Below are 12,026 nucleotides of genomic sequence, written 5' to 3'. Positions count from 1 at the left end.
GGAAAATGGGGATTTAAGAGCGTGAGCCTCATGTAGCGTGGCTCAGTGGACAGAGCCCGGACTTTGGAGGTCATGGGTTCAACTCCAGGCTCGGCCACTTGTCAGCTGTGTGACTGTGGGCAAGTCACTTCACTTCTCTGGGCCTCAGTTACCTCATCTGTAAAATGGGGATTAACTGTGAGCCTCACGTGGGACGACCTGATGACCCTGTATCTCCCCCGGCACTTAGAACAGTGCTCTGCACATAGTAAGCGCTTAACAAATACCAACATTATTATTATAATTATTATTATTATTATGTGGGACAGGGACTGGGACTAACCTGATTAACTTGTATCTAGCCCAGCACTTAGAACAGTGCTTGGCACAGAGTAAACACTTAAGAGATACCATTATTATTATTCCCTTTCCCTCAGCCCCACAGCACTTATGTCCATGTCCATAATTGATTTGTTTATATTTACATCTGCCTCCCTCTCTAGACTGTAAACTCATTGGGTTTTTTTTTTTGTTGGTTTGGTTTTTATGGGTTTTGTAAAGCGCTTACTGGGTGCCAAGCACTGTACTCGCTGTGGGCATGGAAAATGTCTAGGATCTCTGTTATACTCTACTCTCCCTGGTGCTTAGTACAGTGCTCTGCCCAAAGCAAGCACTCAATCAATACCTTTCACTCATTCATTCAATCATATTTATTGAGCGTTTACTGTGTGCAGAGCACTGGACTTGTTTGATTGATTGATTGACCCAAGTGCTGGGTGGCTGAGGGTGGGAAAGAAGGAAATCCATGTGAAAGGGTGACTATTAGTCTTGGGCCCTCAGAGAGAAATTTCTTTATGGGCAGGCATCGAGGGTTTTCGCTTCTGGTGGACTCTCCAAGACATTTAGTACAGGAGTCAGAGGTTGTGGGTTCTAAACCCCACTCCACGTCTTGTCAGCTGTGTGACTCTGGGCAAGTCACTTTACTTCTCTGGGCCCCAGTGACCTCATCTGTAAAATGGGGACGAAGACTGGGAGCCCCACGTGGTACAACTAATTACCTCGTATCGTTCCCAGCGCTTAGAACAGAGCTTACCACAAAATAAGCACTTAACAAATACCATCATCATTATTTTTTGGATGCTATTGATGCCTGTCTACTTGTTCTGTTTTGTTGTCAGTCTCCCCACTTCTGGAACATCGTTGGGTAGGGATGGTCTCTATCTGTTGCCGAATTGCCCGTTCCAAGCGCTTAGTCCAGTGCTCTGCACACAGTAACCGCTCAATAAATACGATTGAATGAATGAATATTTTATTATTATTACTGAGCTCTGTACTGGGTAGGCACTCAGAAAATACCACTGTTGCTGCCACTAGTCATCCAAGTAGCACGGCCTAGTGGCTAGAGCCCGGGCCTGGGAGTCAGCAGGTCGTGGGTTCTAATCTTGGCCCCACCACTTGTCTGCTGGGGGACCTCAGGCCAGTCGCTTCACTTCTCTGGGCCTGTTCCCTCATCTGGAAAATGGGGATGAAGACTGCTAGCCCTATGCGAGACAGGGATTGGGTCCCACTGACAGTGATTCAGCACTGTGCTCATGTGTATATATTTTTATTCCCCTATTTATTTTGTTAATGAGGTGCACATCCCCTTGATTCTATTTATCATGATTAAGTTGTTTTGTTTTTGTCCATCTGTCTCCCCCGATTAGACTGTGAGCCCCTCAGTGGGCAGGGATTGTCTCTATCTGTGGCCGAATTATACGCTCCAAGCGCTTAGTCCAGTGCTCTGCACATTGTAAGCGCCCAGTAAATACTATTGAATGAATGAATGATCTTGTATCTACCCCAGCGCTTAGTAGTGGGGTGAGCCCACAACAACCTGCCTTGTTAGTGACGGGTTGTGATCTCACGGACAACAAGAAGGAAGAGACTGGCGAAGGCACTGATGAGCTCTACCTGAGGACAGGTGATTGCCGGCCTTTGGGGGAGGAGGGGCTTTCTTTTCCTGTTCTACCCGCTACCGGGCCTGGACCCATCAACGACTGCCACGTAGAGCCCCAGCTGCCATACCTAAGGCAGATAAAAGGTGCTCGTTTTGAATCTTGCAGAAGCACCTGGAAAAGAAGCAGGCAGCCAAGGAAGGAGGAGAGCGGCACTGGAAAGCGGAAGCAGCGAGAAGGAACCCGGGCAGAATGGGCTCCTTTGCCCCCAGGCTGGTATCGGGCCCTTGGGGGAGTGACTGAGTGTGTGAGTAGGTGTTACTCCCTTGCATGTTGGTAAAACTATGTCAAAGACTTTCCACAGTGAGCTTGGGGATTGGTGACGTGGTTTGAGTGTCAGAGGTCATGGATTCTAATTCCGGCTCTGCCACTTGTCTGCTGTGGGACCTTGTGCAAGCTGCTAAACTTCTCTGTGCCTCAGTGACCTCATCTGTCAAATGGGGATGAAGACTGGGAGCCCCACGTGGAACCACCTCATTACCTTTTATCTCCCCCAGTGCTTAGAACAGTGCTGTGCACATAGTAAGTGCTTAACATGCCATAATTATTATTACAACAGGTGACTGAGGCTCTCCCGATCCAGGAATGCCCTGGTTAGTATGAGCCGGGGCATTGTGACAAATAAAATGCCTGGAACATAGTGTTTAACAAATTATCATTATTATTATTACCACCTTAGTCTTAGCTTCCCCATCGTGGGCCAGAGAAGGGTCAGAGCTCGGCCCAGAGTGGGTGGGGGCTCATACATTCATTCAGTTGTATTTATTCATTCATTCAATAGTGTTTATTGAGCGCTTACTAATAATGTTGGTATTTGTTAAGCGCTTACTATGTGCCAAGCACTGTTCTAAGCGCTGGGGTAGACATAGGGGAATCAGGTTGTCCCATGTGGGGCTCACAGTCTTAATCCCCATTTTACAGATGAGGGAACTGAGGCACAGAGAAGCTAAGTGACTTGCCCACAGTCGCACAGCCGACAAGTGGCAGAGCTGGGATTCGAACTCATGAACCCTGACTCCAAAGCCCGTACTCTTTCCACTGAGCCACGCTGCTTCTCAGCCACGCTGCTTCTTCACGCTGCTACTATGTGCAGAGCACTGGACTAAGCGCTTGGAAAGTACAATATAGCAATAAAGAGAGACAATCCCTGCCCACAACGGGCCTACAGTCTGGAAGGGGAGACAGACATCAAAACCGGTAAACAGGCATCAATCAAAATCAATAGAATGATAGATATGTACATCGATACATAAGCGGGAAGGGAGGAGAGCAAAGGGAGAGAGTCGAGGGGTCGCGGGAGGGGCAGAGGCTGGGCTTAGCGGCCCGGCACTAAGGTGAACGAACTCCTTTTCTTCCTCCATTCATGGCTAGAACTCGGCCTGGGAGTCAGAAGGTGCTGGGTTCTAATCCCAACTCTGCCACTTTTCTTCTGTGTGACCTTGGGCCATATAGTAAGGGCTTAACAAATACCGTTATTATCATTCAATCGTATTGAATGCTGTGTGCAGAGCACTGGACTAAAGCACTCGGGAGAGGACAATAGAATACTACAACTAGGACAATAGGACACTTCTCCCCCCCTTCTAGACTGTGAGCCCGTTATTGGGTAGGGATTGTCTCTATTAGTTGCTGAATTGTACTTTCCAAGTGCTTAGTTCAGTGCTCTGCACACAGTGAGCGCTCAACTGCGATTGAATGAACGGACTCATTCCCTCACGATTCCCAGCTTCCCAGTGGGAGAGGGAGATGTTGGGTCGGCGGGGTTGGAGATCGCATAACATTCGTGGGGGGAACTGGTGGCCTAGTGGGTAGAGCCCGGGCCTGGGAGTCGGAAGGTCTTAATCTGGGTTTTAATCCCGGCTCCACCCCTTGTCCATTGTGTGACCTCGGGGAAGTCGCTTAGCTTCTCTGGGCCTCAGTTCCCTCATCTGTCAAATGGGGATGAAGACTGTGAGCCCCACGTGAGACAGGGACTGCGTCTAACCCGACTGTCTTGCATCTACCCCGCTGCTTAGTAAAGGGCCTTGGCAAATAGCAAGTGCTTAACAAATACTCCCCCTCTAGACTGTAAGCTTGTGTGGGCCCGGAAAGCGTTCTATCGTTCCAGCGTGACCTCCCAAGCGCTTAGTACAGCGCTTTGCACACGGTAAGCACTCAATAAGTACGATTGACTGACTGAAGGAATTTGGCTCGGCTCTGTCCCGGCCCTGGAGTTGGCTCTGCGGTGGCTTCCCGGCCCCTGGACGGTGGCTTTGGCAGAGACATACACAAGTTCTCTGCTGAGTTACCCATCGTAACATGAGAGGCAGTGTGGCTTAGTGGCTAGGGCCCGGGCCTGGGAGTCAGAAGGCGCTGGGTTCTAATTCCGGCTCTGCCCTGTGTCCGTGTGACCCTGGACAGGTTACTTCACTTCTCTAGGCCTCAGTTACCTCACTTGTAAATGGGGATTAAGCCCGTGAGCCCCACGTGGGACAGGGACTGTGTCCAACCTGATTACCTTCAATCTACTCCAGTGCTTGACACACACTAAGTGCTTAACAGGTACCATAATAAGTATAATAACTGTATTCTGCACTTACTATGTGCCGAGCATTGTGCAGAGTGCTGGGGTAGATACGCGTTAATCAGGCCCCGCATGGGGCTCACATTCTACATAAGAACAACAGGCACTAAATCTCCATTTTTGCAGAAATTCAGTCCCAGAGAAGTGAAATGACTTGCCCAAGGCCACCCAGCAGGCAAGAGGTGGAGCCAGGATTAGAATGCAAGACCTCTGTCTTTCAGGCCCAAGGTTTTTCCATTAGGCAGCGCTGCTTCTCCTCTGGGTTAATGAGAAGCGGCGTGGTGTAGTGACTAGAGCTCGGCCCTGGGAGTCAGAAGGTCATGGGTTCTAATCTTGACTCCATCACTTGCCTGCTGTGTGACCGTGGGCAAGTCACATCACTTCTCTGTGCCTCAGTTACCTTATCTGTAAAATAGGGATTGCGAATGTGAGCCCCACATGGGACAGGGACTGTGTCCAACCCACTTTGCTGTAAGCACCCCAGCGCTTAGTACAGTGCCTGACGCATAGTAAGTGTTTTTTAAAAAAATGATGGCATCTGTTAAGCACTGTGTGAAACACTGTTCTAAGCACTGGATACAAATACCCTAATTATTATTGTGATTATTATTATTTCTGTCTTCCCCTGCCCCAGCCTCTAGATTGTAAGCCCACTGTGGGGAGGGAATGTGTCTGTTTATTGCGGTATTGGACTCTCCCAAGAGTTTAGTACCATGCTCTGCACACAGAAAGTGCTCAATAAATACCATTGAACAAACGAATGATCGAATGACTGTTCCGGTGACCGAAAGGCTGCTTGGTTTCAGCTCCTGGGTTAGGGTCATCTCTTCCAATCCCCCGCCTTGGGGCAGAAGGGAAACTAACTCAGCCCAGGAGAAGAAAGGAAGGCCGTGTCTCTGGGGTCTCTAACCTCCCGCCCCCTTTTTCCAGGGTTGGCATCACTTAGTTCCCATCACCCAGATCTCCCCATTATCCTGGTCCTCCCGCCCCTCCGGCCGATATCCAGTTTTCCTCATTATTCCGGTCCCCCCATTATCTAAGTTTCCCCACTATCTCTGTCCCACCCCTATCCAGTTTCCCCTATGATCCAAGTCTCCCCATCATCCAATTTCTCCCAATATCCAGGCCCCACCATCATCCAATTTCTCCAGTATCCCAATTGCCCCAATATCCAGTATCCCCTATTATCCCAGTCCTCCCATCATCCAGTTTCCTCCATTATCCCAGTCCCCACAACATCCAGTTTTCTCATTATCCCGTTTCCTCCGTATCGGTTCAGTCGTATTTAATGAGAGCTTATTATGTGTGGAACACGGTACTAAGCCCTTGGGAGACTACGTTACCACCATAAAGAGACAACATTCCCTGCCCACAATGACCTTACGGTCTAGGGGGCTGGGGGGAAGACAGTAATAGAAATAAATGAATTACAGATTTAGACATAAGTGCATCACTCAAGCAATAAGTGGTATTTATTGAGTACTTACTGTGTACAGAGCACTGGGGAGAGGACACTCAAGCACCTCCCCCTCTCCTACCTCCCCTCTCTGCTCTCTTACTTCAACCCAACCCTTGCACTTTACTCCTCTTAATGTCAACCTTCTCACTGAGCCTCCATCTCGCCGCCAACCTCTCGCCCACGTTCCCCTCCCCCGGCCTGGAATGCCCTCCCTCCTCATATCCGACAGACAGTGACTCTTTCCCCGAGCCCCTTTATTGAAGGCCCACCTCCTCCCAGAGGCCTTCCCTGACTAAGCCCCTCTTTCCTCATCTCCTACTCCCTTCTGCGTCGCCCTGACTCGCTCCCTTTCTTCATCCTCCTCCTCCCAGCCCCATACCACTTAGGTCCCTATCCATCATTTATGGGCACTGCTCCACCCATAGTAAGTGCTCAATAAATACGATTGATTCCAATATAACAGAGTTGGCATCCATGTCCACTCATCATCCAGTTTTCTCCATTATCCAGGTTCCCCCATCACCCATCTTCCCCATTATCCAGGTCCCGCCACCATCCAGTTTTCCCCTGTATCCAGGCTCTGCCATCATCCCACACTACGCCCCCTTTCTCCTCATCTCCCACCCCCTTCTCCGTCACCCTGATCTGCTCCTTTTTCTCTCCCCCTTCCAAGGCCCGCACCGCTTATGTCCCTATCAGTCATTTTATTTATTTGTACAGATGATAATGTTGGTATTTGTTAAGCGCTTACTATGTGCAGAGCACTGTTCTAAGCGCTGGGGGAGATACAGGGTCATCAGGTTGTCCCACGTGAGGCTGACAGTCTTAATCCCCATTTTACAGATGAGGGAACTGAGGCCCAGAGAAGTGAAGTGACTTGCCCACAGTCACACAGCTGACGAGTGGCAGAGGGGGAATTCGAACCCATGACCTCTGACTCCCAAGCCCGGGCTCTTCCCACTGAGCCACGCTATGTCTGTCTCTCTCCCGTCTAGACTGTGAGCTCATTATGGGCAGAAAATGGGTCTGTTTGTTGTATTGTCCTCTCCCAAGTGCTTAGTACAGTGCTCTGCACGCATTAAGCGCTTAATAAATACGAATGAATGAATGATCCAATTTCCCCTTTATCCGGATTCCCCCATGACCAACGTCCCCTTCGCCCCTCCACCCCCATCCAGTTTCCTCGTTCTCCCCATCCACTCATTATCTAATTTGCTCCATTATCCAAGTCGGCCTATCATCCAGTTTCCCAGTTAATAATGATAACAGTAATAACTATTATTCTGGCATTTGTTAGGCGCTTACTATGTGCCAAACGTTTTACTAAGTGCTGGGGTCATTACAAGGTAATCAAGTTGTCCCCCCTGGGCTCACAGGCTTAATCCCCATTTTACAGGTGAGGGAACTGAATCACAGACAAGTGAAGTGACTTGCCCAAGGTCACCCAGCTGACAAGTGGCAGAGCTGGGATTAGAACCCATGTCCTCTAACCCCCAAGCCCGGGCTCTTTCCGGATGCTGCAATTATCCAAGTCCCTTCCATTTTCCAGTTTTCCCCGCTACCGGATTCCCCCCCTTATTCCTGTTCCCCCTTCTCTAGGTGTGAGCCCATTTTGGGCAGGGATTGTCTCTATTTGTTGCTGAATTGTACTTCCCAAGTGCTTAGTCCAGTGCTCTGCACGTAGTAAGCGCTCAATAAATACGACCGAATGAAGGATCCATCCCCCTCCGTTCCAGTTTTTCCCATTACTTCCCGTGTTTCCCCATTTACCAGGCTTCCCCGATCAGCGTGGGCTAGTGGAGAGAGCCCAGGACCGGGAGGCAGGAAACTTGGATTCCAATCCCGGCTCTGCCGCTTGCCTGCCGAATGACCTTGGCCAAGTCACTTGATCTCTTGTGCCTGGATTTCTTCATCTGTAAAATGGGGCTTAGATAACCTCTTCTCCCTCTCCTTGAGACCGTGAGCCCCAGATGGGACAGAGACTGGATCCGGTGTGCTTCTGTCATTCATTCTTTCGTATTTATTGAGCGCTTACTGTCCGCCAAGCACCGTACCAAGCGCTCGGGAGAGTACGCCCCGCACATTCCCCGCCCGCAACGAGAACGCAATCTTGGCACGTAGCGAAGGCTTAGCAGACACCACTGATAATATAATTATAATTCATCGATCCGGCGACGGTATCTATTGAGCGCTTGGGAGAGTCCCATAATCCAGAATCGGTAGACACCTTCCCCGCCCACAAAGAGCTCTGAGTCTTGAGGGGGAGACGGACATTAATATAAATAAATAATTTACAGTAAGTGCTGAGGTTCGGGAGAATGCCAGATGTCCAGAGGGCACAGATCCAGGGGCGGAGATGACGCAGAAGGGGAGAGGGAGTTGGGGGTGGGGGGGAAAGAGAGCTTAATGGGAAAGGCCTTTTTGCTATATTAACACCGCCTCCTCCAAGAGGCCTTCCCTGCCTGAGCCCTCCTTCCCTCTTTTCCCACTCCCTTCTGCGTCCCCCTGACTCGCTCTCTTTATTCCTCCCCAGCGCTCATGTCCCCGTCTGTATTCTTATGTATTTCTATTACTGGTAAATGGGGAAACACGGATAGTAAGGGAAAAACTGGAACGGGGGGGATGGATCACTCATTCGCTCGTATTTATTGAGCGCTTACTCTGTGCAGAGCACTGTACTAAGCACTCGAAGTGCAATTCGGCAACAGAGACAATCCCTGCCCAACAACAGGCTCGCAGTCTAGAAGGGGGGAGACAAAGCTAAACGAGTAGACAAGATAAGTCTCCCCCTCCATTCATTCCTTCAGTTGTATTGAGCGCTTACTGTGTGCAGAGCACTGGACTAAGCGCTTGGAAAGTACAATTTGGCAACAGAGAGAGACGACCCCTACCCGACAACGGGCTCACAGTCTAGAAGTGGGGGGGGAGACAAAACAAGTAGACAGGCATCAATAGCATCAAAATAGATAAATAGAATTATAGATATATACACATCATTAATAAAATAAATAGAATAATAAATATGTACAAATATACACAAGTGCTGTGGGCCGGGGAGGGTAGAGCGGAGGGAGGGAATCGGGGCCGTGGGGAAGGGAGGAGGAGCAGAGGAAAAGGCTCAGTCTTGGTGTGGGCCGGGAATATGTCTGTTTTATTGTTATATTGCACTCATTCATTCGTTCGATCGTATTTATTGAGCGCTCACTGTGTGCAGAGCCCTGTACTAAGCGCTTGGGAAGTACAATTCGGCAACAGATAGAGAAAATCCCCGCTCACAGTGGGCCCACAGTCTAGAAGTGGGGACACAGACATCAAAGCAAGTAAATAAATAGAATTATAGATATATACACATCATTAATAAAAATAAATAGACTATGATACGCTTCAGGAATTTGCACGTCATCCCATAGGCTTAGTCCAGTGCTCTGCACACAGTACGGGCTCAATAAATACGATCGAATGGACGAGTGATATAATTATCATTATCCCTCTGCCCCATTATCTGGGCTTCCCCTATCCACTTTTCCCCATTATCCAGGCTCTTCCCCCCCTCCAGCCTCCCACATCAATCAGATTTCTCCACTGTCCACTCTTCCCCACGATCCAGGGTTCCCCATCTTCTCCTCATTATCCCCTCGTTATCGAGGTCCCCCTCATCGTCTGGCTTCTGCGATGATCCAGGCCCCGCTCTCTCGTTCCGGATCTCGTTCGATCGTATCTCCTGAGCGCTTACTTTGTGCAGAGCACTGGACCGAGCGCTCGGAAGGTCCAGTTCGGCAAAGAGACGATCCCTGCCCGACGACGGGCCCGTCATCCTCATTCAGTATTTCCTCCGCCTGTCGGCCTCACCCCATCTGTGAGGATTCATCGTATCCAACGTGGGGGTACCATAGGGGGTCCGGCTGCCGGGACCTCTCCCCCTTCCCCAGATCAGCCCCCCGCCCCGAGCCGGAAAGAGGGGCTGGGGCTAGGAATTCATTCATTTAATGGTATCTATCGAGCGCTCACTCTGTGCAGAGCACTGAACTAAGCGCTTGGAATGGACGATTCGGCGACAGATAGAGACCGTCCCTGCCCAACGACGGGCCCGCGGCGTCTAAACGGGGCGGGAGAGGACGGAGCGAGGAAGTGTCGGGCAAGGAATGACCTTGGGGTTGAGGGGGAGTTCAGCTGGGAGAGCCTCAGGGGGATCGGAATAATGATGACGGTATTCGCTAAGCGCTTACTATGTGCCAAGCACCGTTCTAAGCGCTGGGGGAGATACGGGGTCATCGGGTTGTCCCCCGTGGGGCTCACGGCCTTCATCCAGATGAGTGAACCGAGGCCCGGAGAAGCGAACTGACTCACCCAAAGTGGCGGAGTGGCGATTGGAACCCGTGACCTTCCGACTCCCAGGCCCGGGCTCTTTCCACTGAGCCACGCTGCTTTGTAGACGGGAGGTTGTGGATTTCTAGACGGCGAGGCCGGATCGTCTCTCTCCGTTGCTGACCTGGACTCTCCCAAGCGCTGAGTCCAGCGCTCTGCGCAGTGTCGGCGCTCAATAAATACGAATGAATGAATAAAGGATTGGGGACGGGGGGCCGTTCTGGGGGGGGGCACGGCCTCGTAGGGGCAAGGCTCGGGGCACAGTTTGGGCAGACAGGGGGAGGGGTTGGGAGGTCGGAATCTCGGGGGTCCGGAGGGGGTGGGAAGGGTCAGGGGGTCGGAATCTCGGGGATTCGAGGGTGTCGGAGGGTCGAATAGCGGGGGTCCGGAGGCGGTGTCGGGGTGGGAAGGGTCAGGAGGTCGAAGCTCGAGGGAAGGGTCCGGGGGGTCGAATCTCGGGGGTCCGGAGTTCCCGAGGGGTGTCGGGGGGTGGGGAGGGTCAGGGGGCTCGAAGATCGGGGGTCCGGAGGGGATGTCAGGGGGTGGGAAGGGGCAGGGGGTCGAATCGCGGGGACCGTCAGGGGACGGGAAGGGTCGGGGGGGGGTGTCGGGGGATGGGAAGGGTCCGGGGGTCCGGCGGGCGGAGGCGGAGAGGGAGGGCAGGGCGGGCAGGACCGGCCGGGGCCACCGTCGCCCCGAGCCCCGCCGCTCTGCGAAGCGCCGGGCACCGGCGGGCGGACAAGCCCCGGGACCCGAGACCCGGCTCCTCCTTACCGTGGGCGGCGGAGGGGCCGGAGGGGGCCGGGGGTCTCGGGGGGGCCGGCGTCCGGCCCTTCTCTCCTCCCTCTGTCTCTGTGCGTGTCTGTGTCCGGCGCGGTGCCCCCCTCCTCTCTTTATCCTTCCCTCCTCCTCCCCCTGCGTCCCTCTCCCCCCTCTCCCCCCCACCGAGGCCTCGGCCCGCCTCCTCCGGCCGGCCGGGGGGATCTGAGGGGGGGCCGGACTGGCCGGAGGGGGCCGGGGGAGGGCCGGAGGGGTCGTGGGGGGTCCGGGGAGCTCCAGAGGGGTCTGGGAGGGTCTGGGGAGGTCCGGGAGGGTTGGGGGGGGGGGGTCCGAGGAGGTCTGGGGGGATCCGGGGGGGGGGTCCTGGGAGGTCTGGGAGGATCCGGGGGGGGGGTGTCCTGGGAGGTCTGGGCCGTCCGGAGGGGTTTAGGGGTGTCCGGGGGGACCTGGGGGGGTCCGGAGGGGCGTCCGGGGGAGTCCGGAGGGACTTGGGGGGACCTGGGGGGGGGTCCGGAGGGGGTTTGGGGTGTCCGGAGGGGTCTGGGGGTGTCCGAGGGGGGCCCGGGGGGGAGGGTGTCCGTTGGATGCGGCCGCTGCGGCCCGTGCGGCCCCTCCGGCCCCTCCGGCCGCGCTGTGGGCGGCTCAGCCCACTGACTCTTAAAGGCCCCCGGACCCCGACCGGGGGGGGCGGACGGGACGGGACGGGACGGGACGGGACGGTCCCGGAGGGGTAGGGGGTCGACCCCGGGGGCTGAGGGGCAGGGGGCCGATGGCGGGCGGGTCGAGGGCGGGGGGCCGGGTTTGCCCCCCGACCCCTCTCTCTGCAGGTTGGCCGGGGCGGGGCGGGGCGGGGCGGGGGCCCAGGAGGGAAAGGAAGCGGGGC

At 53.5% G+C, this 12,026-nt stretch overlaps 1 protein-coding gene across 1 annotated transcript in view; it reads right to left on the bottom strand.

Annotated features, from left to right (window-relative positions):
- Positions 1-10,529, bottom strand: part of PLCD4 (phospholipase C delta 4) — a 35,573-nt gene extending 25,044 nt beyond the window's left edge. The window contains exon 1 of the mRNA XM_029067042.2: positions 10,346-10,529. The gene's annotated coding sequence lies outside the window, so the exon portion shown is untranslated. The remainder of the gene's footprint in view (positions 1-10,345) is intronic.
- Positions 10,530-12,026: the final 1,497 nt, after the last annotated feature.

This window comes from Ornithorhynchus anatinus, chromosome 1 (genome assembly GCF_004115215.2).
Source record: "Ornithorhynchus anatinus isolate Pmale09 chromosome 1, mOrnAna1.pri.v4, whole genome shotgun sequence".
Classification (NCBI taxonomy): Eukaryota; Metazoa; Chordata; class Mammalia; order Monotremata; family Ornithorhynchidae; genus Ornithorhynchus; species Ornithorhynchus anatinus.
The sequence above is the reverse complement of the archived record's forward strand: the minus strand, read 5'-3'. Positions and strand labels throughout refer to the sequence as shown.